Source organism: Catharus ustulatus, chromosome 3 (genome assembly GCF_009819885.2).
Source record: "Catharus ustulatus isolate bCatUst1 chromosome 3, bCatUst1.pri.v2, whole genome shotgun sequence".
In the NCBI taxonomy this organism is placed as follows: Eukaryota; Metazoa; Chordata; class Aves; order Passeriformes; family Turdidae; genus Catharus; species Catharus ustulatus.
The window spans coordinates 56,634,652-56,659,850 of NC_046223.1; the positions used below are offsets into that span (position 1 = coordinate 56,634,652).

Below are 25,199 nucleotides of genomic sequence, written 5' to 3' on the forward strand. Positions count from 1 at the left end.
TGTGAGCTAAGCAGAAAAAAGCCTAAACCCCTCCCTTTCCCTGCTAAGTATAGAAAACTGCATCTCTGCTGTTTACAGATTTGGAGACTTGTCCGAAGTTTTGTAAACACAACCTATTTTGAAGTCACAGGCATTAAAATTTGGATTATTGCCTTGAAAAAAATAGTTCACATTTCCCCCTGTGCTGATGTTCTCTACTGGTATATTCTAAAGCCTCAAAAACACCCAACCAATATGAAACATTAAGACCAGGGACTAAAACAAATTTTAACCTGGTTCTATCTGGCTCTTGGCCTATAATGCTTCATAATGCAATTTACCCACTCAGAAATAAACAAATCGACAAAATAAAAACAAACAAACCTTGCATAATTTATTTGCTCTCTAAATGTCTTCTTTCTCTCTGCATCATGGGTGAAAGCACAGAAAGGGGGTGAGGTGTCCTTGTGGCTTCACAAGCTGAAGAAGTTCTTGCTGGAAGACCCTATTCTTGCAGCGCTGGCAATCTGAAAAACAAAAATTGTTTTGTTAACACTTGCATCCCTAGATACAGAAAACAGAAATAAGGTTTGTTCTGAAGCACTGCCAACTACATTATTAGCCTCTCCTATGAGCAAGCCAACAGCCCTCATGCAAAAAAACCAGCTGGAAACATCTCCACTCAATTCATACCTCACACATTCTGCACTGACTGCTCACAGCTAAAAACTTCTTTCTATGAACAAATGCAAAATAGAAGCCAGTAAAACAACATGTTACAACCATGTGCTTCAAGCAGAGCTGTTGTTAAGCTGTCCAGGTTTCCATCTAGGAAACACTCAACCAGGAAAGGTGGCTTGAAACAGGCCAGCACCATCACAGTCCCTTTTCCATAATTGTGGTGCTAACCACAAACTCTGCCTGTACCACAACAGGATTGCCTGTTTCCACGTGTTCGTATTTAAAGCTTTTATCAAACCCCAGCCAGGACCTCTGCAAAATATCTGCACATCAGGTACAAAGACCTCCCATGGAAGTTCTCTTGCACCAGGCTCTGAGAAGCCAGCCACTGCTTTTGAGGAGACTGATGTGCAGCACCCAGTGCTTTTTTGCCCACGTCACCTGAAAATGCTAAGATAGACAGCAACCACCCTCAGTGTTTGTGCACTGAACAAGTAGAGTGACTAACCGAGCTCCCAAAAGCTGGCAAGGAGAACTTCATGCTCTACAAAGTCTGTCATTTTCATTCTGCAAAGTGTCAGACTGTATTATAATATTTTCTCTGATGTTCAAATTGGCACAGCTGATTTTAAACAGCTTCTTCACAGCACAAAGCACCTTGTCATAAAAATATCCTGATATCTACAATGGTTAAGCTGACATATAACATAATTAAAATGAACACAAGAATTTTACCATGCTTCCAAAGGCAGTGGAGTTAGAGCAAATCCCAAAACTGACTTCACTGAAAATAAAGGCTATTCTATTAAAATAAAATGCAAACCAAATAGCAAATAATACAAGCTGCAAAACCACCACACAAAACGGAATAATTAACAGCAGGCCAGCCAAGTAAAAAGCAGTACCAGGCTGCAAGTTACACCCAAGAGAAAATGTGAGTAATAAAATGTAACTAATAAAATGCAACTAATGATTCTTAGTTGCTACACAAAAAACAAACAAACAAAAAAAACCCCTACTTGTTAAGTTCCACTACATAGACCTGCTTTGCTGGTGGGGAAAGGTGTATCTATCTACATGGAACATCCAGAGTTCAAACCACCAAAATCCATGTAATCATGGCTGTAAGAGTCAAGAGCTGCAGGACAAGGCTGCAAGTGCCATGAATATGGCATTCAGATAACACTGCCATGATCCATGTGTCACAGATATCATCTTTCCCAAAGCTCACAGCACTGCTATTAGCCTATTTTTTGTCATACTTCCTTTTCCTACACAATGGCACAGCATGGCTCCACTCCTCAAAGCCACACAGGGCTTCCATCACCATGGGGTTCAGTTCCTGAGCACCATCAATAAAACCCGGGGCAATAGCTTGCTCTCATCTGCAAAATCCCTGAACTGAAAAGTGCCCTTTTTCTTCCCATGTTCCAGCTCACTGAAGAGTGCTGCTCAGGCATTTTCCTTTCTGGCTGGAACTACATTTCCAGCTCTTAACAGACATGGTTTCTTTACTAATGGTTTGATAAACATGCAGTGACACCTAGTACAGAGTTAAATGTAAGATTAGTGTCAGAATATATGTGTAATTTCAACAATGCAGAGTTAAACTCTGCCCTCACGGGCAAACCTGACCTGCCTGGATTTTTGCTGGCCCACAACTATAGGGGGATGCAGCAAGTTGTTGGCTAATACAGTCAGGGTGATCTCACTGTACTCAATCATCACAGATGTGTAAATGTACAGCTAAACATTTCTATCTGCATTGGAACAGGCAGAAACAAGAACACAACATTTATAGCAAGCAGATGGTGTACTACTTTCAATAATACTTTCGATACTTTGATTTACAGCAAAGTATCACAAGAATCCCTCCCTGCCAGTCAGGTCTTACTTGTACACTCATCCAGGATGATGCCCTGCTCTGTTTGAAGAAACCTTCCTGGCCAGGGTAGAGAGCCAAGTTTTTTGAAGTGCTTCCAGCCCTCCCAGTAAGCTACCTCTTAGGGAGGTCACAATGCTCCCCCACAAGCAGTCCATCAAATATTGAAGGAAGTTTGCCATGGTGAATACAAACTTCCCAGCAAAGCTCTGCCAGATCTGCAATACCCATCTCCCTGGATCTGCACAATCTTGAATAATAAAGCTTAACAAAAGAAAAATCTATAGGGTAGAATGTTGCTCCATACACACAGACTTTTACACATTCAAGTATCTTTTTCCAGCAGGCTAGGAGGAAATGGGCATCTTGTATCAGTGATCTTACAATACTCCTTTCTTTTTCCTTTCCACCAATATGTCTTTAATACCAATGATTCCCATTAAACTTCTACTGAGGGCAAAGCACTTCTGAAAGAATCATTTTTTTAAAAACACTTGTTTCATGTGTCAAAAAAAAAAAGAGATAAAGTAGTACCTAAAAAAGAAAGAACAGCAGTAATGTAATACTTACATAAACCTCACACATCCCAGACTGAGATTTCTCCTCCTGCCAACTAGGACAAAAATCCCATACACTAAGCATGGCATATACAACACCCTAGGCTCTGTCATTTAGTTGAGGACAGACAGGTAGGCATAGCTGTGAAAGTCTTAACAACTTAGATTGGGCAGTATGTGCTATGGTAACTGTTGGAGTCAGTGAGACAAGGGCCTGCCTGAACTCCTCAGACAGAGGTAACAACCTTGGTTTGTCATTCATCTTGTACTCACACTTTTGTTTTCCTGCTGAACAGGGGGTACACAAAAATAAACACCAGCAAATGGCTAGTAGGCATGGCACTGAAGCAAAGTCCTTAGGACAAAGCTACCAAGGCCCTTCCAGCTCCACTGTAAACAAAGAGTGAATTACATTATACACACAATACCAACACTTAAGTCCCAGATATACTTCCTCAACTGTGATCTGGGAAGGGCTGTACAAACTCAGGGCAGGTGCTGTCTGCACAAGCAGGGAGCAAACACCAACCGATGGGGTTTTTGGGTTTTTTTGCTGGGTTGCCAGGCATCCTCATTATAAACTATAGCCCCTGGTTAAAGCTAGTGTACAATGACAAGCCACTGAGTGATTCAGGAAGACAACTCTACAGACACCTCCACTCCCTTGAGCTGCAGTACACCTGTGTTAAAAGGGAGCTGCTACCAAATCTCCACAGGTCTGGCAAGAAGGGAGTAGAGAAGTGACGCTTATTATTCATGTGGTTCCCCCCAGGGCAAGCCACTGGTAGACAAACCATGTACAGCACAGCACCCTCCTATAAAATGCACTGCAAACAGCTCTACAGGATATACATCCAGACCTTGCCTTGTCAATCACTAAAGAGATTTTAACCTCATCTGTGACATCTACGTTCAACCAACCACTGGTGAACAGCTTGTTGGCAGCTCTTGCAGCTTTCTGCAACAGTCCATCAGCTTGCTCCACGTGTTTTTCTTGGTTGCTACCCCTCCCCTTTCCCCTAGAGAAATCTGGGTATAGTCTGCAGATCAGATGTAATACCATGGAAAGCTGCTCCTGCTTACAGAAAACAAATAAACATAACTCCTGCAATTTTTTCAGCCCCATTGAACGACTCTAAATGCAGCACGTGTCACACTGGACACAACAGAGTATATTCACTCATTCAGCACATAATCAACTCCTGGGAGCCCACTGACACACTGAGCTTCAGCTCTGCTCAGGGACAGCAAATCCTCTGGTCCCGGGGCAGGGACCACTGAATGAGTACACCCATTCAGCCTGCCCACAAAGGCAGGGCAGTGCCACAGCATGCAGCTCTCCCCAGAAGGCAGAGGAAAGGCACCAGGAAAGCTGGACTTCACTTCCCTGTGCCTGAGTGTTCAGGAAGTCTGACATTCTCAAGCCAAGTTTCAGAATCCACCCTAACTGCTCTGTCAGATGCAGAACAGAGCCAAGCAGATATGTATGTCTGGAATGATCCAAAGCATTTATTTCCCCACCTTTCTTATATTTTCAAAACATATTTCTGAAAGCACTTGATATTTTTTCTTATTTTTGTTGATTATTTGCATTCATACAAAAGTTCTGACCTTTTTCCTAACCTTTGACTGACCATATGAGAAAAAGGAACATGTTGTTAACACTCCTTTCCCTTAATAAACTTATTATACACAAAACTAATGATCATCCTCTAAATCTTCTCTCTACTCAGCAGTTTAATTAGAAAGATGATCATTGATTAATGCACTTGAGCTACCTGAAGAAGGTGTGACTGAACACAGTTCACTCAACCCCAGAAAAATGCACATTAATTAGCTCCGCATTAAACTGCTTTCCTCTTTATTCAACTTCAAAAGAAGGAGCAAAATCACCAAACACAGCAACAAAACACCAAGCTTTCAGTATTAAACTTCTGATATAAAATTTATTTTACTTCATTCTCTAGGAAGTCTCACATTTTCTTGCCTTTAATTTCATAGTCATCTACTTTTCTGTCTTTTTTTTTTGTCTTTTTTTTTTTTTTAATTATTGTAATTTTACGGAATAAACACACCAAGCCTGCCGGTTCAATATGCATTTGCAAAGCTCTGCCAAAGACCTGCAGTCTTGAATTAGTTGCCTTGGGAAAGGAAGTAGAAATGACACTGATACTTGACAGGAATGTGCACAGCATTAAGTGCATACCACAACTGAAACCAGGTATACTCCCAGCCAGTCAGTGGTTTCAGTGTCCTCGCCTATGAAGACCGTCAAAGAGAAAATTTTATTTAAAGGTTTCCTCACTCTTTTTTAAGATCTCATCAAAATTCATCCAGCCACAGGCTGATCTACAGATTGATCATGAGACTTTTAGCCCTGAAAAGCAGGTAAGCCTTCCTTGACTGTAGCTCTGCACCATAATTCACACTGCCCTTGGTCTGGAAAAGGTCATGCTTCATCTGCCCTTAAAGCCACAATTCTGTCTGCAGATGTTCTGAACAGCCTCACGGACTGGCTAGCTTTTCTCCTTCTCTGAAAATCCCCTTCTGGTCTCTACACATGAACAGAAATCATTCCCATATCATGACCTTGTCCTTGCCCACTGCCCTGTGACCAAGGTAGGTATCATTTCCTTACTAAGTATGAGCAACAAAAGCCCCAGATGATTTCAAGCAAATAATCCTCCAGCTGCTCTGTCTCCCTTTGTCCAGGAAGGTCTCCTGAGAAGTGGCAAGTAGAGTTGGTGACTCAGCTTTAGGAGCAGCCTAATCCTTCTCCTGATCACCACAAAGTGACACTAGGAAGGCAGACATGGGGCAGACCAGAAAACCAAGCTAGCCAGAAAGGGAAGAGCAGAGTTTTCCCTTCCATGTCCTAAATCACATGCTTCATTTCATCTCTTCTCCTGTGTGTGCTTCTTCCCATACTTGGCATTATTTATTCACTTTCAAAGTGCAAACTAACATACAGGATACAGCACAGCCCCACAGACTCCTGGTGCAGGGTTAGAAAGGATTTTTCCATCAGCCTCTGTCAACTTAATACATAATCAATATATGGCTCCAGCAAAAGACAAGCAAGAAGGCTGATGTTGCATTTTAAGGTTTACATTTAAAATTTATATTTTAAGAAAGCTGATGCATGCCATTTTAAGAGCATCCAAAAGCAATCCACTGTGAATCCCTCCCCTTCTGCCATTATCCCCAATCTGCCATTATGGTGGTGGAAAGGTTTCTTCTCAAATTGTTTATTTCAAAGTTATTTCATCAGCAGCTATGGAGAAAAGAAAATAAGCCTGTGTTACTGCAAAGGACTAAGAGCAGTAACTAAATCTTACTGAGGCTTCTGATGATTTTGCCAACACCCATAGATCACTTCAATGATATAGTTTTGAAAACAGGATGACCAATAGGAAAAGAACAGAGAAATTGAGTATGGAGCCTGATCTATGTGAGATCCATCACAAACCACAGCTTTCTGGTGCTAAAGGGATTAGAGCTGCATAGGGCACAAGCAATAGATGCATAAACCCCATCACTAGCTTGGGACTCTCAATTTCAAAACATTTTTGCAGTGAGGCAACTTCAGAAAAATAAACACTCCTAGCCAGGCAGAGACCATAAACCTTTTCTGAAAGGGAGATGAGCTCTCTTATTGTTATTTAAAGCAACACTATAAATCAGACCAGATCTATATAAAGCAACACTATGGGCTTAAAGCAACAGTGGCATTATTCTGTCAGAGCTCAGGCTGAACACACCAGGCAAAACACACAATATCTGGTAATGTTCACGGCCAAAAAAATAAAAAAGCCAACAAAACCACTTAACTAACCCAAAGTAAAAAATAATTTTAAAAACTACAAAGAAACAAAACCCCATGCCCCCCACCACCCTGCCTCCCCCTGTCCAAAAAACCACCCTTCAAAAGAACTGAAGACTGAAAAAAACTGGGGATTTCTGTGAAATTCTCAACAAAGCTAACAAAAACCAGCAAAAAGTTAAATATAAAGAAACGCAAGCGTCATATTTTCTGTAATGCTACCAACATTATCAACAGCTCATTACTCACATTTGGTGATAGACACCATATTTAACAATTATATATCTACATTTTACAGATCACATGCAGGAATGCTTCAGAAAATACTCTCTTACATTTTCCCAAGCATTTTATTTTCCCTCTTCCAGAACAGTCATCTAGTATAAATTTTTGGACCTTACATCATGCACAAGAAAGCAGCCCAGTATTTTAATTCTGCATTTACATCAGAACATTCATAATTGATTAAAAGCAACAGAAATTATGGGGGGAAATAGCTTCAAAGCATTAACCTGAAATATAGACCCAAATTCAGTCTCTTTTGTTTAAATATTTTTTAAAAATTCAGCACATCAAGACAAACAAAGCAAAACACTGGAGCTCCTTCTTCTCACCTCAGCATCCAAACTCCCTGGGTCACCCACCATTAATTCCATCTGACAGGAAGACAAACCTATAATTTGTCACACTGATTAACTCTCATCTAACATTTTATAACACAGGGTCCTGAACTGCTTAATTGTTTTAGTTCACTCTAACAACCTTTACATCATTTTTCTTCAAAATAAAGAGACTGAAGTTGACAGAGATGACAACATTTCTACTCACACAAGTTTTAATTAGTGGCAGTTTTGTTGGGGGCGTGCCTTGAGATGGGTAGCCATTGCATTAAGGGACAATCTTCACACACTATCCTAATAATCCGAAGAGGCTGAAAGTGCTGAGTAGTGAATCACAAATACTGCAAGGACATCTGTGGCAACATGCACCTTTGGGTGTGAAATGTGAATGCCTGTCTGAAGGGTGGTAAAACATTGCTCTTTATCAGGGTTAGCACAACAAATTAGCAGAAAGATTGTAAGAACAATCTCGTCATTTATACTCCGCAAACAGTTACCTATTTGCTGCAATCCTGATCTTCTCAGCTTGCTAACTTGGCCAACACTAGAGGTTGGCAAGTGCTTCCCTCTTCCTTTCCACCCTACTTGCGCAAATAAAAATTTCCCTTCCAGAAAATGCTCCCAGTGCCTCTCAGGGATCATGACTGAGAAGGCAAAGATCTAAAGCACTTCTCACTAGGAGGAGTATTTTGTGTTTTCTGAGCAAGATGAACATTTTAAAAGGGCTTGAGATGGGGAGAATCAAGAGTTCTCAATGTCCTTACAAAAGTGAAAGAACAAGAAAATGGGAGGACCTAACCCAAACTCTATGAAGCCTTTAGACTCTGGCTGGAGCAATGCTGATGTATCAGCAGCAACTTCATTCCCACCCTGCAGAATTAACTAAGGCATGACAGTCTTGCCATCACCCTCAAGTCATCAACCTCTGTTATCCTGATTACTTAAACAGTTTGAAGCATTAGATCCTTGTTTTTGCTGGTTTATTGCAACCTTCATAAAATTCTCCAGTAATATTTTATGCTCAGCTGTTTTTAAATCAAGTAGAGAGATCCACCCCCTCTATGAAAGTCATGATTCCAACACCTGCTCCTTTAAAGAAACAAGGAATTATCAGTACAATCCTACAGAGTCTCCTGTGACCTGGGAGAAAAAAAATAGAAGAAAAAAGTTCTTTTTTGAACTTTGCTCCCAAACTCTGGGCATCATACCTCTCAACACTGGTGTTCCTAAGAGTGGTATAAGGACTAAAGTATAAATTCTACTTTCAGCTTTATTGGAATTAACTGCATGAATGATGATTAGTAAAGAAGTAGTAGTTCTTCAATTGCCTCAAGTATGCCTTGGCATAAAGCTTTAATCAATCTGGAAGACTATTAAACACCCAGACACCTTTTCCTCCAACAAAGCAGAGGCAGCAGGAATTGTGGACCTACCCATCTGGGTGTTCAATACCACCCATCATCATCATCACCCCAGGCACAGACAGAGGCTGGTGAGGTAGAAGCCCATTTAATAAAGTGGGAGTATCCAGTGATTGTATCAGCAAACCTCTATGCCGTTCCTGAGAGCACGTGCAGACAACAATTTGTGCCAACTCTGTCAGGTTGGTAGATCTGTATTAATTTCCATCAGGCTGAAAAAACTACCCTGACTCTCCCCTCTACTCCCTTGAAGATATAACAATGCTTTGAAGGAATGACTGGATAAATAAAGTTGACAAATCTCTCAATTTCTGTAATGCATTCTTTTAAAAACAGTTGGGAGTTCTTCTGTTGAAAATCTTTCCAAGAGGTTTCTGCCTGAAGCAGAAAAACCACTCTGGAAATTTTTTGTCTGAATGACTGAAGGCTGGCCAGAAGTAAACAAATATGTGAAAATATGATGTTAGAATATGGGAGGTGTGCTTAAGGGTGTTCCTACTACCTCTACCGACCATGTTTTATATCTAACACTGTGTAATACACTTGGAAGCATAAAGACATTAAAACAGCTTTAAAACCCTAATGGCCTGCCCTTTCTGTTGTTGTTCTTCAGTATTTCAAACAGGGGAAGGCTGTTTACTGCAGTTTTAGCTATATAAAGTATGAAACATCCAGATTCTGTACTGAAAATCCTCTCTTGAGATCTGAAGCCAGGAAGGGACCACCTGGTCCAGCCAGTCCTGCTACAAGCAGTCAGGCACTGCAGACATCTGGTCACATAATTCATCAGTCTACACCATGACTCACAAAACAATTCATGAGATCTGTATGAAACCTGCAGCCTTCAGAAGGGGACCAAGACCAGAGATATGAAGTGTAGGAGAGAACAAGAGAGACTGCAGACCTCAAAAAGGCCCCATCACAATGTGAGACCTTCCGTACTAAAGGACATAGCTCTACTGCCAATCCTCATCATCTGTGGAGCAAAGACAAGCAAAAAATTAACCTTCTAACTCCTAAAAAGGAATTTTGAAACAAATTATATACAACTCACATGATAAATAATAGAGGTCCTTTGCCAGCCAGCCACATCCCTCTGGGTTCCTAAATCAGTGCACCCTACACCACCCCTGGGCATAACAGAGTCACATCCAAAAGATGACACTGAGCAAAATCCCCTCTGGATATATAGCCCTTTCCACTGTGCACATGGAGAGGCTGTAAGACTAAGTCCCTAATCTAGGCACCTCAGTAGGTTGCTTGCCTGAGGTAAAATAATTCTGAGCCACAGAGTATCTCTTCTACTTCTTTCTGAGCAACAAAAAAAAAAAGAGAAAGAAAACAAAGAGGAAGAAAACTATGAAAATATAATTTAAGAAATTGATATCCTGTAAAAAACTTAGACCTATAATGAATTCCAGGATTCATTCAAGTACTCCATTCTTAAAAAACACTATAATGAAAGGCTTACAAATGAAATTTAGTAGTAATAACTTTGGGGTCAAATCCATAATGATTTGTTTGGCAAAGCTTTCACTGACGACACTTAAATGTGATTTCAGTGGGTGTTCTGCCTGAGAAAGGGCTTTGAGATTGGCCCACACTCTGTGTATTTAAGTCACCTCCGCCCCAGCATTATACTGCACCAACCAGACACAAACCCCAGCATTATTTAAACCATTTGCACACCACAGTCTCCAATTGCAGGGTGCAAAAACCAGCAGGAAGCATTGATCACTCCTTTAGCAGCAAACAAATATGCAATCTTTTTTACTTGGCTTTCTTATGATATCATTTACCTTCTGTAATAGCAGTTGCTTTTTTTAAAATGTGGATTTGCACAGTATTCAATTTGCCAGTTTCCACATATAGATGTAAATTTACTGAAATAGCTGTTCACAAAATCCAAAGCCCAAGGGTGGAGTCCTAAAAATAAATACATGTTCTTTAAATTCTTTTATATCCATACATGATAAGAAAGCTAGTACTATTCTGGTGAACCATAAAAGGGGAAGAATTGTAAAACCACAAACAGGAAAACAGAAAATAAAAATCTGTATCTTTTGCTCTACCCTTTCAAAATTGCATGGATACTTCTATGCAACCATTTGGCTAAATGTCTCAAATGTTGGTTTTTCAAAGTATTTAGCCATATAAACTACCCTTTTGTTTCTGTTGGCTTCAAACATTACTAGGCTCATGAATTCTTCCTTACGTATTATTATTCAAAAAAATACAGCCAACACTGCCTTTATGGAGAAAGAAAAACCTTAGTATAATTTTCCAGTTAACTCTTCTGGATCTGCATGAAAGTGAAATCAGAAAGAGCAATTTTAAGCCAGGTTTTCTAACCACTGCACCTAATCACTACTTTTTGAAGTACTTCATTTCCCAAGCTGTACCATAGATAAATCTTTGCAATCACAAAACAAACTCAAGTCACAAGAGTGGCAGGGCACACACTAAAAACCTTATAATAGTCTAGGTACCCAAAAAACCATGAAGCAGCAGTAGGTGAGACTTACTGCCCTACTGAACACCACAAGCCCAGAAACACTTCAAATAGAAAGCAGTCCTTTAATCTGAAGAATTTACACTAAACCAGACCTGATCTCCCACTTTTCAAATGCAAGTTATTCAATGAATGCAACCATCAATGGCACATTATCATAAAGGGAAATTTGATAATTGTCACCTTAATCTTTCAGGTATTCAGTCTTTTGTCAGGCTTCTGTAATCCAGGATACCAATGACTACACAAGCAATTTGTCTCCACCTCCATATTTCCACTTATTCCATCTCACACCCAGATCACCAGCAGGTCAGTGACTTCACAGCCAAGAGCTGCCAGTCACTATCCTTTCAACAAGCCCATGAAAAGCCTGTTTCAAACACTAGCCACTTAATCTTTAGCAGGGATCAAGAAAAAACAAAACTGAGGTCTACCCCCTTAAATACCACGTGTACACAATTTGCAGGTCTTTCCCTTCATTTCCTGGGACCTTCCTTCCTGTTGTGTTCCTCGGGACCAGAGAAGCCAGCCAGGAGGAGCTCCAGATGACTCCAAACAGAAACATATTTTCCCTTGCAAGCATCTAAGATTCTCCACCCGAGCTAAGGAATGAACTCCACAACTGAGCAGCAGAAATGTTGCATGCTGCTATTTTTTCAAGAAGCACTGCCCATCCCAACAATTCCTGGATGAAAAAAGAGTATTCAAACAACAAAATCATAAGCTTATGAGTTGAATATTTAGTCAGAGAAACACGATTTCTTCCAACTTTAAGGAATGCGACAATAACAGCACATCTAACCGCGCTTGATAAGTGGCAGGCAATTCTCCATATAAGGTGAAAAATGTGCTAGTGTAGCTCATGCAACACTGCTAATTCCCTCCCTGTTCTCAATATTCAAGAACATAAATGAACATATAAATCAATTTGGTAAGTAAACCTTTTTGCTTACTTGCAGCTATAAACCATCTAGACACTGCTCTGCACATAAAGAATTTTGAACTTAACCAATTAATTCCTTTTAAACACTTGGTATTCATATCACGGCAGTGCAAAAATTAATGTAAATGTGAGTGGTCCCACCCCCACTTGATTCCTAAACTCCCTTTATATTTTACCATTCCCCAGCCAACCTGTTCCTTCCAGCCCCTGGATGGCAGGGTTGATGGTAGTCCAGGAGAGCAGTCAGGGAGGGTGAGAAGGGGTCGAGGGCTGGGTGAAGCCCAGCAGCCTCACACAACCACCACTCACACTCCTCCTGCCAGCCCCTGGGCTGCTGGAAGCACCAGGACACTGGCACAGGACTGCTGCTACTACTGCTAAGAACTTTTATCTCAGCTGTGATTGTCCCATCATCTCTACATAATTGCAACAGAAACACAAGCAGCATGTACCTAGCTGGGCACTACAAGAAGATTGCAAGCATTACTCATTAAGAGACTGATGAAAAGACTTCCATTGATTTTTATGAGCTCTGCACCAGAATGTAAGCCCAGGGGAAAGGTACTTTATATGATCCCTTCCTCTCAAAGCAATTTAGAATACCTACAAAAGATGTGTCAGTCCTGGCAGTGAAATTCACTTTGTTTTGCACTCAGTCCCACATCCCAGCCCCACCTACACCCACTTGTTTTTACACATTATTAGTTATTTTAATGGTTCTGATAAACTGCACAATGAGCCCTCTGGATGAGGTTTATTCCTAAGGAATGATGTACCAATGACCAAAAGGGCATAAAAGACAGGAGATTCAGAACAAGTCCTCAGAGGTCTTTTGAAAACCACTCAAAACTGACGAGATTACCAGGGGACAAAAAACATCCTAAATTCTTGTTGGCAATGGTGACAGAGGGGGAAAAAAGGATTAATATAATCAAGTTTTTAAAAAAAAAACAAACCCAAAGTTCATTAATTGTTCTGGAGGAGTTGTACTCTAGAAGTCAGTGACTTGTACGAGAGGCACAGAAGGGAAGTTTCCCCAGACACTGCATATATACATATCAAATGTGGGTGGGAACAGGGATATATTTTCTATATCTTTAACAAGAAGAAAAAAGAAAGTTTGATTTATTTGAGCCACAGCAATTTCAGAAAAATCAGATGATAGCTTCAGCTTGCCAGTCTTCCTAATTTATCCACATTCAGCCATCTTGTGATACACCCGAGGCAAGAAAATACAACATGATGTGCTAGAAAGGCACCATAGACCAATTACAGTAATTTCATAACTATAAGGCGCACTGGATTATAAGGCGCACTTCCGGGTGTCGGCAAGTTTCTGAAATTTTGCCCATATATAAGGTGCACTGGACTATAAGGCGCACTTTTTTTTTGCAGTGAGCATCCGCACGCAACAAAGTAACGAAGTAGTAACGGAATCGCGCGATCATGGGGTTTACTGGCAGGTGCTCAATTTGCAAACATTTTTCACAGATTGGTGTAGCCTTTAAACACAGACCCAAGCGCCCTCCCCTGCTCGCGGCTCGCATTTCCAGGTTGGCTCGGGGTGGCACGGGGTTCCCACTTCTGGGTTGGCAAATTTCTGAACTTGTCCATATATAAGGCACATCAGATTATAAGGCACACTTCTGGGTTTGGACCAAAATTTTAGTCAAAAGGGTGCACCTTGTAGTCGTGAAATTACTGTAATTGCCATCAAAACCGTAGCCTTCTATTAGTCAGAGATTCTTGTTTTGCTGACTTTTTTGCACATCATCATCCATTGCACTACTATGTAAAGTAGCATAGCCCATGAAATACCATGAGTCAGCAAATTCTCATAATGATAGGCATCCGAATTTAGAACTTAAATTACACTGTTTGCTGAGCCCTGTAACAGAAAAAAAAATCAGGATAATTAACTCTAAACGTTACTTAATCCTTACAGAATAATTCTTTTAAGCGTGTTTGCAGTCATTCACGTCTAAGACTCTCATTTCCTGGAACCTTATCTAATCTAAATTCCATATGGAAGATTTTAGTGGTATATAAAATTGCATACAAATTAACTGCACTCCAATTCATACAGATAAAATAAAACTGTAAATTTAATAGTGATGAAACTAGAGCTGTCAAATTATATCTGAACTAACAACAAAAAGTTCAGACCTTTTTGTACAAATTTAGTTTTAAAGGACCTATTATATAGCCTTAATTCAGAGGATAACTCTGATGTGGCTTAGTACAAACATGCTTCTAGTTGATTCACTTTTTACTTGGGGAATGTAAAAGGGAATGCCTATTATCCATGTGATAGCAAAGACCTCACATGGCTAAACCACAAACTTGGAGCTTTTCAGGATTTAGGGCTTAAAGCTTCAAAGATTATGGCTCCTGATCCAAAACCAGTTCAGAAAACACGGCAGGAACCAGGATAAGATTGAGTAGAGAGAACTTCAGTGCATCTTTACAGACATGGCTTCTCCATAAACTTCCCATGAACTTTCAAAGAGACCATTTAATAATTCCTATCTTTTCTCTGCAAATCTTTATATATATATATACATACAAAAAACTGTATATATAAATAATACATACAAGAATAAATAAAATAATATATACGCTTACTATAAAATGCCAATAATGAATGGAAAAAAATTAAGCAATAATGAAGAATTGTGAATAATCTCTGTACCATAATACTAAGTGAAATATGGTAATTAATGTATTATAGATTCAGTTTCTACAAACAACCTCAACTACAACAATTCTACAAAGAAATTCATAAGGATGAAAGCAAAAAGCCAACAGCAAAACATAAAAGTTCCACATGAAAAGGTCTTTGTCTGAGGAAGATAACTGCACAAAAAGAATTTCCTATCTCAAGAGGATATAGAGAATACAAGTGAACAAAATGCTAATGTCAAGCTCTCATCCTGAGATCCAAAACCAGTTAACTCTGCATAGCTGCTTGGAATTTACCAAACGAGTTTTATTTGGGAGAGTGTCCTCCCTATAACACACAAATCCCACTGAAATACAAAATACTGCAAGAAATAAAAAAAAAGTCAGCTTGTGGGCCAGAGAAAATAAAGCACTCTTCCAAACTGAAGTAAATTGTTTTAAAAGAAACAAAATATTTAAATAGGCTTATTGGTCAAGCACAGCTCAAACACTGGAAAAATCTTGTATTATGATTTTGTGGTGGGGAAAAAGTAGTAGTAAATGTAAGTATTTTAAATAATGTGGACACTTTTTTGATGATTTAGCCCCATTTGTTACTCTTCATAGTTGGCAAGCTGGAATTCTTAATTTCTGCACCAGTTTTATATGAATAAGAAGTAGCCACTGATCAAGAATCAGTTTGAATTCAGCAAATGGAATATATCCCCTCCTTTATGTCTGGGACTTAACGTTCATAAAGTGCAAGAGAACAAACATAATTGACTAAAGTCAAACTTGAAAAGTAGCAATAAAACCCCACCCTTTTCACCTGTTCTTAGCTCTGAATACAGTGTCATTTACAATACAGGGTTTAGTGAATGATCTATCAGTATCAGCCTTGGGTGACACCCTCTCCCACAGAGATAACTGCGCACGTGGACATCTAGCAGGACATGCTCTCTAATAAAAATGCTGGCTCAGAGATTTGACAGTGACAATTCATCACAGATATTTTCACCCTTAGAACTACACCAACAAAAACTAAACTGTTTCATGGTACCAGCCCCCTGCCATGTATCATTCCAGGAAACATTTCACAATAACAACATTGCTGATGGCCAAACACTGAAGCCAATCCTGATCCAGCCAGTGAAGAGTTGCCTCCCAGCAATGCATTTTCTGATCTCCTGCCTAGCCTAAATTTAAACTCCAGGGACAGGGTTCTTATCCCTTCCCCAAAGAAATGTTCTACTATTTATGAGGTCTGACTATAAGGATGATCTTTTTATTCAGACTACACTTCTTACTAAGCTTACTACTTTCAATTTTTACCATTGATAATCCCTCACAATGTCTTAAGTAACAGCCCCTTACACATGAGAGCTACAGCTTTCAGGGATGATGATTAGCATGTTAGCTCTCTCCCCATGCCCACTAAGCTAAGCTAACCCACATTCACATCTTACTTTACACCACTTGAACCAGCCTCCAGGCAATCATATGTTACTCTTGTTACAAATGCTGCCCAAAATAAACACCATGTCCTAAACACCACACATTTTTAGACTGCTGTGAAGTGCCTGATAGTTTACATGCACTATATTCCCTCCTACTGCTCCAGTGCCCAGACCTGAAGGCAAAAACCCTCATGGAGCCCTACAACAACTGCAGCACCCAGCAGTGTTACACTCTCCCCAATTTCTGCAATTCAGTTTCTGGTGGTCAGTCTGTGTTTCCATAAAACACTAGTTTGCTGTGCAAGAATATTCCATGTCTCTGCAATCACTACTGCCAGACCTCTGCCTGGTCCCATCTTCTCCTTGCTCAAGTTATTCTCCACTTCAGCAGCATGCCTCGAATTCAGCTCCAGCTCTTTGACACTTAGATCATCCTGAGGGATTTGCAGAGCATCTTGAACCGTTTACAAGCATCAAACGTTTTCCTCATACCTCTCCAGAAGAACCTTGTGCTACTTTTAAAGAACACACTGGAGACCATCAGGCACATCACATCCCTCCATTGGCAGCAGGGAGGGAAACCAGAACCGGGTGCTGGGGTCAGGCACAGAGACTCTACTGAAGCCTCATCTGACGCCACAAAATTAATAAAATATTTTCCATTCCCAGTGGCAACAGGCAAAATACAAGGCAGCAAAAGGGATCTGTGGCTTTATAATATGCTACTCAAAATATCTGCTGATGGTCATAAGACAGAAAGAATATGCCAGAAAAACTGTATGATGTAGTCAGTTGGCAAATGGGGAAAATCACACACAAAATGAAATGCATTCAGCACTGTAAAAGCAGGGGCTGTGGGAAATTGTTGGTTCTCCATATAAGGATCCAATATTTTTTCAATTTGCCAGCATAGCATAAACCACATAAAAAATCTTAAAATAAAATTCTAAATGTTAACCATGAAGCACACTTTCTACAACATTTCTCAATAATGTTCATTTTGTACACCCATGAGTCCTGATTTTATAATTTGCAGCCAGTCTAAATGAAAAATAAGAGTTTTTTTACCTTCTCCATATAAAATGTCAACCATCTTTTTAATTGAGAGCTAGAAAAGTGTAATTGAAAATTACTAACCTCAAGCGCTCATTAGTGACAAATCCAAACCCCAGCTGAACACAGCCCTAATAGGATTAAAGAGACATTCAGGATGATGTATGTAGACCTGGTATGCAAGAAAAGCTGAAGAAAAATCTGTATCTATCCATAGAGCAAGGATCGCACAAAGCCGCGGGAGGAGCAGTGCTTTGGTACCAGATGTGCACATGTATTTTCCTGGTGCCTCCCTCCCTCTGTGGTTGGAGCCACAGATGCTACCCACAGGCATCCTCAGGACTACAGGCTGGAGATATCACTGCTGGGCTCAGAAACTGCAACGTCACCCAAGCTCCCACAGGAAGAAAGCAGGGAATGGCTGGCCAAGCACCTCATGACAAGGCATATCCAAAAGCACAGCCACCCTCTGCCTATTTTTAATGACTCTTTGTCATTTCCTGCACCGCACAAAGCTCTTCAACAAGTGAGCTGTTCAGTCCATCATGTCTACAAAAATTGCACATACAGGTAATCAGTTCTCAGGCTGAATTTCATGGCCTCAAAGTCCTTCTGTGAGCATCAAAATCATTGAGCATGAGATTTCCTACTGATCACATGCCACTGGCTGCACATCTAAGGAGGCTCAGGAGGGTAAATGATTTTTTCCCAAGTCAATTTTAAATTGGTTTCCTAAATTGTCTCCAGATCCTTTCCAGACAGCAGAATGGAAATAATTAGAGGTGGTTGGAAAATGGAATTTTTGTCCTGTGGGGAAAGTCTGATAGTCCTGTACTTATTTTTATGCTAACACAGGCCAAAGTGTAAAAGCCTTAAAATATTAAACAGAGCAAAATACTGTAAGGTATTCTGAAACAGCATCCTGCATGCACTTTGACATTTTTTGTTGATAGAGAAAATTGCATTCCTCACATGGGCACACCAGCAGCCCACATAAATTCTCAGTTTTTAGCCCAAGATTCTTTCTACTCCCCAAGACCACAAGGCAGTGACTAGCAGTGTTGACACAAGCTCTCCACACCTCATCCTACTCCTCTTGCTGCATGGGCTAGACAGGAAGACAGCAGGAACTGCAGTTAATCACTGCTCCCTTGTTCATCTTCTGAAAACAAACTTGAATGACGTATTTTGGAGGTTTGGGTGAGAAGGTCCCCCCCATTTTAAAACAAACCTTTGAAGTGATTTATTCTAACTTTTTGTGATGTGTACTGTGGAACCAACATTTCCCACTACCTAAATGCAAACTGAGTGTAGTTACAGAGCTGGAAGCTTAGATACCATAGCAAAATACACACAGAAATGATCTCTAATAGTTGTACACAAACTGTGAAGAGTAAAAGGGAAATTCACTCTCAACACCTCTTTGGACAGGAACATAACTTCCCTCCTATTCCCCATGTAGAGCACTACGCCTTCTGCCTAACCAGAGACACACTGTCACACCAAGGACCTGGGTAACTATGTCAAATAAAACTCTTCCTGATACCATGGAGATGGCTGCTTTATGCATGTCATCTTAGGGGAAATCCTGAGTACACATAAATTCTGCATCATTTAATTCTTGGCTTCAAGTGCCTTTGACTAGTACTCCTGATGAGGATGACACCTCTGTCTATAACTTGCTCTAAGTTACCATTCCCTCAATGCAACTTTCCACTGTACAGCTAAGGAGATCTTGGCATCTCTTCCTCTCCAGGTCATCAGGCAACTGTTCCAACAGGAACTTGCAGCCTGCTGTCCAAGCACAGCTGAAGCAGACAGGGCCTGAAGCACAAAATGGCTAGACATGAACACCAGAAAAATTGCTTATTCCATTGTACATATCTTTCTCCAAATGCTCTTTCCAAGCCAGACCAAGGTAGTGGGGGAAATAAAGAAGCCCTTCATTACACAAGGGGTAGGGAGTGATTTCATCATTTCAAAATTTCCTCCTCTCCCAACCTTCCCATGTGGAAACACTGTTTTCAATAAGCTTTATACTGAAGACTGCAGAACCTAAATATAGAGGGCTCAAAAAACAAGGCTTGATGAAGAAAGTGAAACAGTGCACAGAAGTGGGTTTTTTTGGTATTTTTTACTTAGTTGGCCACCATCTTGGGAACTGGTTGGAAAGTAGCCCGAGAGAAAAGAACCTGGGGGTGCTAGTTGACAGCCAGCTGACCATAAGCCAGGGTGTGCCCAGCTAGCCAGGAAGGCCAATGGCATCCTGGCTTGGGTCAGCAATATTGTGGCCAGCAGGACCAGAGCAGTGAGTGTACCCCTGTACTCAGCACTGGTGAGGCCACACCTCAAATCCTGGGCTCAGTTTTCCCAATTCAATAAGAACATTGAGGTGGTAGGTTATGCCCAGAGAAGGGCAATGGATATGGTGAAGGGTCTGGAACACAAATCCTGCAAGGAGCACTTGAGGGAGCTGGGGGTCTTCAGTGTGGAGTAAAGGAGGCCCAGGGGAGACTTTACTGCTCTCTACAACTGCTTGAAAGGAGGCTGTAGCCAGGTGACATTTGGCCTCTTCTCCCAGGGAAACAGCAACAGGACAAGAGGACATAACCTTTAGCTGCACCAGAAGAGATTTAGGTGGGACAAAAGGAAGAATTTTTTCACTGAGAGAGGTAGAGCAGTGCAATGGGCTGCCTAGAGAGGTGATGGAGTCACCATTTCCAGAGGTGCTCGAGAAATGACTGGATCAGGCACTGAGTGCTCTGGTCTTGGCAAGGTGATGTTCAGTCAAAGGTTGGACTCCATCTTGGAGATCTTCTCCAACCTTAATGATTCTGTAATTGATTCCTTCTCTTTTAATTCCTCTATACAGTGAGGCAAGTTTTGCAAAGTTAAAAAAAAAAAAATCATTAACAAACTCAAAGGCAGTCAAAGAGATGCAAGATTCTAAATCATGCCAGTTTCCTTTCATCAAAGACAGAGATCCACGGGATATATCTATAGGTTATAACACCAGCAGGTTCAAACTTGTTCTGAACAGACACAAGAAATCCCTGCCCACACTCGGAGATAAGTAAAAGTCTTTTGAACACTTAGCATGGCTCTGGGCCAAGCTAATAAACTCTGCTGAGCCGCAGGGACAGCTCTGTGCCATTACCTTGGGCTTGGCACAGCTGGCAATGCTCACGGTGCTCCGTGCTGGCACAAACCACAGGCAGAGCTCATTCCTGGCTGCCTTCACCACAGCATGGAGAGGGAAATGCCACCATACTCACAGCTTTGTCTTCAAGCCTTGACTTCAATCTTGAGGCCATTCATACACATTTATCAGCATTATCCATCCAACAACAAAACATTTTAGGCCAGTTTTTGACTCAAGCGTCAATATTTTGATACGGACGTAATGTTTTTCACCTGAAGGTGATGAAAAGTGTTGCAATGAGGGTCTAACTAAACCAATACACTTGGCTTTTGCTTTGAATTAGTGTTTTACAACAGCTTTTTCTGTTGAAAATTAGGAATTTACACATTTGCACAAGTCTTCTTAAACAAAACAGCATTTTTATTCAAGTGTTTCTTTGGAATGCTTCCTCAGCCCTCCAAAGAGCACATCTTCCTGGGTTGGGTGGGGGAGCAGAAAAGGGAATGATGAGACTCACACGTTGTTTACAGTGGGTAGAGCTGCCAGGCTTCTGTCCAGTTTTAAGACACACAGCCTTTGAAAGCTCTTATGTCTGGTCTCTGACTCAAAAATGTCATCTCTACAGACAGAGGGGTATGGGGTTGTAAAACCAAAGCATATTTTCTTAACACTGCTCCAGAAATATCCTCTGCTAAACGTGTAACAGATGCATGTTCCTCATTAAAAAAGTGTTGCTATACATTATGTCTTGGCTGTAGACAGATTCTGGCAGAGATTGATACACTGTGGACATATAATTCATGTGTCTAGTATGTGAACTCTGGACCCTGCTTAACCTGCTGAGGTCCTGTTGTGGATCTCAGGCCATGGAAATGGGTGCAAAGGGAGAGAGAGCAGACAGATGTGGAGGACCAGTGTGTAGCTGAGAAAACAACAAAGCTATTGGACATACGCCATCCCCAGGCACCCAGCTTTTATTCCCATTTGTATAATGAACTAGAAAAGCAGCACCAATTCCAGCCACCTTTCTTTGAGAGGAAAAAGAAATCATCACTTCATGGTGACCATTTTCTTCCTTGAGTAGCCTCTGGCCCTTTGTTGAAATTTAAGTTTTGGGTTTTGGAAAGGTAAGTCCTAATGATGAATTATAATATATTTTTTTGGCTGATTGGTGCTTAAAACCTGCCCATGCAAATCATAACTTCATAATCCACAGGGAGACCCTTAATTTTATTCCTTGCCTGGTACTCAGACTTCCATTTAATTACTGGTTACTTAGATTTATAGGCAGATTTGCTAAAAACAGTGACTCTGTGTGCAGACAATAACCTTTTGATGGGTATGGTAGTAAAACTGAAATTCCTATGTAAACAGGACCAAATTTTAAAAGTAGCTGGTGTAACTCTCTAATGAAATTGGCAGCAGTGTGTGGGTACTTTGTCTTGGAGAATGCTAAATGGTGCATAGCCAGCATTTGCTCCATAAACTGTCAAACAAGAGAACCGCAACTGTTCAGTGATTTGTTTTTCTAATGTAGTTCTCTACTATGGGAAATGTCTTTTCCATGACCAAATGTAGAAGCTGTCAGGATCCAAAAGAAATAGAGAGCAGAAAGATGATGTCTAGAAGGTATCTCCCAGCAGAGAAAAAAAGAGAAAGAAAACATTTCTCAAAGACCCAGGTTTGGGAGCACTACATAAAAGCAAAACACTTTGGAAAAAATTACTTCAAGAATGCTATAATTAATTGTTGGGCATCAATTACAGTACTATAACACTCAAATTTTTCTCTCCCTTCATTAGGCGATGATAATATTGTTGCATATCTCCATAGGAAGATTAAACAACAATATATACACTGCTATCTTTCTTCTCAGGGCCTTCTACTACTTTACAAAATAAAACAGGTTTCATCACCCTAGAAGGGCAGAAATCCCCCTGCCATTACTGAAGAAATGAGCACTGCAAACAAGTGATACCTGAGCTCTATGCCTCAGCAAACGGAGCAGTAAATGAGCACTGATTCCAAGTTTCCTATTTTGTTCTATATTCCTCTCATCACTTCATTGCTGTTTCAAGCTTGTGTCAGGCAACAAAAGTAAAACCATTTTGTTTGTAATAATAAAGGGTAATTAATAGGTAAAAGTCTTCACATTGATGAAAGGATGTCCCCAGATCAGAATTCTAAAAACAATCAGTATGGATCAGCTATTACAGACAGGTGCTCTGGTGAAGTCTGTATCAACAATGGAAAAAGCAGCACAGCCCTCCTTTTTCTACTTCTGTTTAGACCAGAGGAAAAAAAAAAAAAAAGGAAAAAAAAAAAGACACATATTTCATCATCTGAATTCAAACTTCATCTGATCTGGTCCTCAGAAAGACACACAGCATTTAAATATATGCAATGGCTATTAAGGGATTGATGCTGGAGAAATAATCAGACAGACAATATTTTTACCAGGGTTCAAATGTCCACAATACCCAGTAAAATAATCAAGGCGACTCTGAGCAGACTGCAAGACTCCTCTGTGCATGTAGATACTTCCCAGAGGTGCAATTGCAGCTGCTAATTAAGCCTTGCCAATATCTGCTGCACACTTGCAAGCGGCTGATGTAACAGTTACCTGCCCCACAGGTAACCCCACAATTTCCCTCCCTGCTGCCAGCCTAGGAACTGGTTCTTCATAACAAGAGCAATGGGAGGACAGGACTACTTCAAGGAATTTGAGAACCCTCAGCAATAATATGCCAACTACAGCAAATCTGCTCTACAAGAAGGGAGTGTCAACACGTATCAGTAGCCTATATAGCAATTGTCAAGAATCAAAACCCATATTATTTTATGTCCCTGAAATGTCAACTCAATTGCAAATTTAAAAACAATAGTTTTATCACTTTGCCAGTCATAGGACAAATCTCAATAATCTTAGTTGTGCTGACCTTGACCAGGCTTGAGACAAGTAAGTCACAAATGCAGAGAAAACCAGAAGCCCACAGAGTAATTACAAAAAATAAAAATCAAACACGGTATGACACACTAAATCCCTCTTCAATCCCTACTACCCATTGCAATCTATACTACCCTTAGGGAATATTTCTAGATTAAGCTGCCTACTAGCAGCACCTCCTTTTGTCCAAAGTCTGATGCATTTTATAAACAGATAAACCTTACTGGTGGGTGGGAGAGTATTGTGAGTGTTGCACAGATGTTTCCCTCTGCTGTTGTTCACTATTAGATTGTGATACAATTTAAAAATTGTCCTCTAATTTGGAACTACCAGAGTCCAATTCACTTCGTCGAGGCAAAGCTTTTTTAGTTTCAGTAACCAAACCAATGCTATCACTAAATAAAAAACACAAAGGGAAGGGACAGAGATTCATAACAAGACCATGATCAGTCAACAAAAACATCAGCATGAGTAATTATATTACTGTTAAAAAAACTTTACAATTATTTATGATGACCTAGCTTTTCAGGTGTTATTTGTGCTTTGTGATAATGAAAGAGCACAATAGCACTTAGCACCATTTAACTTTTTTCCCTACAGGAAGCATTTTATAGGTACAGCATGCCAAATGGGGACCACAGTTACACAGGTAAATACCTACACTATAATCACTATTCATCAGTGAAAATTAATCTCAAAAAACCCAACCTCATAACTCTTCCACCATCAGTTTCTGGCTTTAGCCAGTTACTCATCTGAAAACCCGAACATCTTTAAGCAAATATTTTCCCCTGGAGATCTGATACAGTGATATATACACAAAGTATTTTAGTTCAAATAAAACAGCCCTGTTGGTTTAAAACCACAGGAAAAAAAGTAAATTATTTTAACAGTTTCTTTTTTCAAGCAAAATGCCTTGAAGTTAGTTGGTAAAGCCTGAAAGCTGATAATTGCTTAACAAGCTTTGTATTCCAAACAAAAGTATCTTAGTGGTTCAAGTTTCTCTTCTTTCCGCTGTCATATATACAGTAATCACAAAAGTTAATTATAGAGAGTTAACTCTGCCAAGTATCTCACACTAAAATGGTGATAGAATTCTCTTACAAATCCCAAAAAACCCCCACTCATTATTGGTACCATGTTTAAGTGTGATTTCTCTGTATCTATGGGCAGATCACATCTATGGACAGTCAAAACCAAATTCGTACCATCTGACCTAAAGGAACATTCTGCAGTGGGAGCATGGCTACACCAACATCAGTCTTTCTGCAGTAGTCTAATTTCTTGAACTAGAAAGAGAGGTAATTGTCCTATTTTCATAGGGTTGCATTAATGTTTCCTTCTGAAAGCTATTTTAATAACACTGCGGTGCTTCACAAAGGAAACAAATTCAGTATATGTTTAACACATATAAACATGCCTTCTACCTCTGAAGAGATGCAGGTTTTTTAAGAGCATTTTCAAGCGACTAACATCAATAGAAATCATCAATTTAAACTTTACAGCATCAATTGAAGATGA

General features: G+C 40.2%; 1 protein-coding gene across 1 annotated transcript in view; it reads right to left on the reverse strand.

Annotated features, from left to right (window-relative positions):
• Window positions 1-429: 429 nt before the first annotated feature.
• Window positions 430-25,199, reverse strand: part of SCAF8 (SR-related CTD associated factor 8) — a 150,949-nt gene continuing 126,179 nt past the window's right edge. Inside the window, exon 21 of the mRNA XM_033055703.1 lies at window positions 430-506. The gene's annotated coding sequence lies outside the window, so the exon portion shown is untranslated. The remainder of the gene's footprint in view (window positions 507-25,199) is intronic.